This window comes from Numenius arquata, chromosome 2, assembly GCF_964106895.1.
Source record: "Numenius arquata chromosome 2, bNumArq3.hap1.1, whole genome shotgun sequence".
Lineage (NCBI taxonomy): Eukaryota > Metazoa > Chordata > Aves > Charadriiformes > Scolopacidae > Numenius > Numenius arquata.
In genome coordinates, this window is record NC_133577.1 from 49,465,317 (window position 1) to 49,470,505 (window position 5,189).

The following is a 5,189-nucleotide window of genomic DNA, read 5'->3' on the forward strand; positions in this document are numbered from 1 at the left end:
CTTGGTTGTTAATACACACTGAAAAGAAGCTGTAGATAAGGTAAAAGGGAAGAAGTGAGTTAGTTGAACTCACACATTTACAATCAACAAATCTAATAAAGTGAGGCATTTAAGGGTTTTTTAATCATTCCTAGTATCAGTTTGATTTTGTTTTTTGTAAAACTAGCATCATTTTAATTCTTCTGAACAGCACTAGCTAGCAAGCCAGGAGAGAGAGGTCGAAGGCCGCACTGGTAACAGGGGGAAAAAAAGATTCTCATTTCAGGCATTGGCTTCTGTAAAGACTACCAGTAAAGACCCACACAGTGCTGCTGGTGTTTCTGGAAAGCAGAAAGACATCTCAGCATGCAGGCAAACCTTGCCAGTGTTTCTACAGCACCAAGCCATCCTCAGGATCTGACCTGATGGGCAAGCAGAGGAAGAACTGGGAATTTAATAAGCGAGACCACACATTGGTAGCAGGGGTAGAAACAGAACTCACATCTCATTACCATGCGTGATTTGTGGCCAGTTGGGCCACAGTGCCTGTCCTGGCTAGCAGTAGTAGTGATTTGGCTTCTGTTGATAAAGGAGAAAGCATAATGAACTAATGATAGAGAGATGTGATGCCATGCGCACCGCTGGAAGACAGCAGGATCATCTGCAGCTCATTTGTCAGTCACCTACTCTGACACAGAGCCAGCACATGAGAACTGACCTCCAAGGATCACTTTTCTGTGAATTTTTATATTTTTTTTTTGTTTGCCTGAGGCCACCATTGCATATTTGACCCCTTTCCATCCTCACTTTCTTCTTGAGTGGTCCAACTGCTGCCACAAAACTGCAAGTTTGAATCAATGCTTCCACCTCATAGAGCTGTGTGTCTGGGTTTGAATTCGGGAACGCTCCCACAGTAGATGGCAACTGGGGTGTGATAGTGTGATAGTTAGTCACTGAGCCCTGGTATTGCCTTCCCTTTTTGGTAGTCTAGATAAATTCACAGAGGCAGCTTAAGGCCAAGGAATGAAGGTGCTTAGAGGGTCTTTAGAGCCTAATTCCCATTACTTTCAATGAAAGGCAGGCACTAAATAGCGTTAAAAATACAAATGTAGGTCTATTTGCACTGTGTCCTTTAAAACATGAAGGGAGGTATCATTGTGGTTGGGACAAAGGCATAAAGCAAAGATTAAGGTAAATTTTCTTTGGTCTTATTGCATAGGATGAATACCTAAGAAATATGCCAGTGGCAATTTTGGCTGGTTAAGATCATCTCCTAAATGAACTTGAGCATGCCCCATTGCTTAAGGTATTAAAAATGCCCAAGAGAAAGCAGTTAAGTATCCTGTAGCTAGAACGGAAGGCTGCCTCTGCCACTGGCTTACCCTGTAACACAAAGCCAGGCTCTCCGTGCCGCAGGTGTGTTCCTCTGCCAGTCTGTGCTACTTAAATTCTAGCATGCTATAAAGTGTAATTAGGAAGGGCATTACTTATGGTACTTCCATGGCCCCCAAAGGCTTACTTGCCTAAATTCAGGGCAGAGTTCCTAATTCAGGCCAGCTATGTGATATGGAAAACCCCAAATATACAGCTATTGTAAGGGCCATCCCTTTCTCCCTCACACCAAAACCACTGTAACCAGAATGGCAGTGGCAGAGCAATTTGCCTGGAGCCTGGGGGAAGTGCCGGGTGTGCAGGATTCATCCTCTGCCACTGCTGACAGGAGCAGGGAAAACAAACTGCTGCCATTGTCTGTACAGAGGAGAACAGTGGCAGAGTGGAAAAAAAAGTATTATAAAATGGCTTTCTGAAGAGGGCTGGGGGGAAAGGAACACAGCTGCATTTGAACAGCCCCAAGCCCTGGTGGCGTTTCAGTAGACAGTAACTGTACTCCTTGTCATCCTTCTGCTGGGTTAATCTAAAGGAAATGCATCCTCTGGGATTTTCAGCTTCTTTGGATCATTAGCACCCAGTAAATGAAAACAGAGATTATTTAATGCTATCATTACTTTCTTTCCCAACTAGCAAGCTACTTCTTTGGTGGCTTCCCAGCGCAGCAAACATACAGTAGGGTTATGGGAAACATGCTGATGCCAACAACCCTACAGAGCCCATGAGGAATGGAGCTGCTATGGGCGTTGAACCCAGCACCTCACCAGCCTGAGGCTTGTTGTGAGGATAAAATGAAATTGGAATGATGACAGTCGTTTTTTGGCCACTGGATTTCAGCTTACAAGGCCATAATGCATCTGTAGCATTAAGTTTTTACGTAGAGTAAAAAGCCACCGCCCAGTGGACCTTGGCAGTTTCCCTGGGCCCGTGGGATATTCACAAGGCAAATCCCTGTGCTACTAATTGCATCTCCTCCCACTTTTCCAAGTTCCTGGTGTCAAAGCTGCTTAGGTTAGACACACAGCTCACAGGAATAGCTCCTGTATCTTTTCACACAATGATCCAAGCGTGATTACACATCTAAAATCTGTTTTCTAGTTGAACTTACTGTTTTGAGGAATTTCTGAATCAGCAAACTTGTTTCCTCAAATATTTACTGTGCATGGCAAGGAGCACAGGCAAAAGATGCAACGTTAAAATCATCATGCACATGATGCTCTTTTGTACAAGTTCTGCCCTCAACTTCCATTTGGAAGATTTTAAAAGTTCAATGTCCCTATCAAAAGCTCCTGCAATGGCTGCTTCTCAGCAGAGCAGGGCTGCTCAACCATGAAACAAGAGTTACCACAAGCCGCAGCTTACCCAGGGCAGCAAATCAAGAGTTAGGAATGAGATGATCTGAATGCCAAACCTCATTAGGTCCTTCAAAAAGCACTTGAACAATCTCTCATTCCAGCTCTAATGAGGTGTTGTGCTGGACACCACGGTTATTTGAGTACTGTACACAAGTTTGTTCCCACTGAGCACTGCGGCAGCCTCTGTTGGAGCTGTGGTCAAGGGCAGTCATTCTCCAAAGGTGGGTGATCGATTGCTCTGTGGGCTTCTGTGACTACTGAACACAATGAGACGAGAAGGAGCCAAGTACACTGACGCACCTTTGCCTTGAGCATAATCCAGCCTCAACCAGAAGTGTTGAAAGGTTTCCTCTCCTTATTCTGGTACTTTGAAGAAGACCTTGAAACTGCAAGTTCCTGAGCCCATGCAGGGGTTTGTAGTGTGCCTCATGCAGAGAGGTCCTGACACTGAGCGGCCACCAGGTGCTAATGCTGTATGAACACAAATTAGCTGACAGCAGTAATGCTGTGGGCCCTAGTGCTGGGAGAAGCACGCAAGAATCAGCTACTGCTTCTCTTCTGAGAGCAGGTTTTCATGGCACATAGGATTTCCGCCTTGAAGGACTCTAAGAAAGGCTCTAGATCCCCAGCACTCAAGGTACGCTTGAGTACAGAAGCAGTCACAATCAGCACTTGGAACTAATATATCCTCAACTTAAGGTCAACCAGTGGCCCGTGTCTTGAAACGTTAGGCTGGCTGTTTGTCAGCTCATGCCAGTTTCTTGTAAAAGCATTTTCCTTAGAAATATCGGGCTCATCTCCGTCAATGCCTTCCTCTTAGCTGCGCTGGGGAGAGGGGTCTCCCACCCCATAATCCTATTTGAAGCCATCCCAGAGGGCTACTAAAATAAGTTCCCTGGCCAGTAGGTTTCCCTGGTAGGGCCCTACATACTGTTTAACAGGTATTTCGTAGAGGCACAAACCAATCCCATGCACTCTGACTGCAGCAGGTTTCCACAAACAGCTACATAAATCCAAGATAACTGCAAGTGAGCATCCGAAGGGCTCTGTCCTGTTCCTTTGTAGCCATCAGGCAGAGTAATTCTCAATGATCTGAAGCAATTTCGTTCAGCGGCAACATGGGATCTGAGTTTTGTATGGAAATTTTTCATTATGAATAACAAGCATTGGGAGCATGAGGTGCAAGGCTGACGTGCAAAAGCAGAAGCATATCCTCTAACAAGACCAGTTTAATTGTCCATTTTATTACTCTTATATCTATTCCACTTTAGTCCCAGTACTGTACTTAGCACTGTACAAACCCTGAAATACAACAGTTCCCACTGCTCAGAATTTATTCCCTGGTCTTTACAGTATTTAAGCACCTCTCTTTCATTCAGGGCTTAAGTCCACCATTCAGGCATCACCAAAATATTTAAAGCCTCCATTCAGCTAACTTACAAGGCATCACCTAACACCCCAGGCATTCAAACCCCTAGAGTATTCACGTGTCCAGAGGCTGATGCCTGCTAAACACAGGGGCATCTGACCTGCTGCTGAGAACCCCACACTGTGGTGCCCAGAGGACCCAATGCAGGACCTTCAGCCAAGGTAGACAAATGCCTGTTTTCCAATACCTACCACTTTGGGTGAGCTGGAGGCCACTAAGAGGTAAAGGAATAACAGGCTGTCACTGCAACAACCTGCAATGCTTACAGGGAGGGAGACAAGAAAGAGCTGCCAGACATGAACACGCAACACAGTAGAGGTGGCTGACGAAACCTTGCAATGGTTTGGCTCACTGACCCAACTGAAAATACCACGTTTCCCAACTGCTATCCCTTACAAAACCAAAAGTGAACAAAGCTGAAGAACAGCATGAAAAGTGGAAGACTGCAGAAGCAGGGCTAGCTCTGCTGCCGATTCATTGCCTGGCCTGCAGAGAAATAGAAATATAAATCTTAAGGCCAGAAAAAATGTTAGGAGCATATAAACGTGACCTCTGCGGGCCAAAGATTTTGAATAAATCACCTTTAGTTTCTTACAGGTCAGTATCTCCAACTGAAAAATGCAAATGATGCTTGGAAGCTTTGCAAAGCTCTCAAGGCCCTGGGGTGACAGATATTACACAAACACAAGGGGTTACCATTGTCATTACAGCGGCAATTTCTGCAGCAGAGCCCCAGCTTACTGAATTGTTAGGGGTGAGGGAGCATGGATATTACCAGGAAGAAAGGGAAGGAAAAAAAAAAAAGTGAAGCAAAAGCATTCTCTCTGGAGAGAGAAAAAGAAAAGCAGAGGGAGAAAGTAACCAGCAAACACCTCTGATAATGAACAGAATCTCTAAATCTCAGTCCTTCAGAGAGTTTGGTTTGTCCTCCCTTTACTGCTGTGGCAGGTTGGCATCTCTGCACCCCAAAAAGAATTGAAAATGTGTTAAGACTGTGGATCTTCCCTCCTCATCCTTCTACACACTTCCCAGATCCA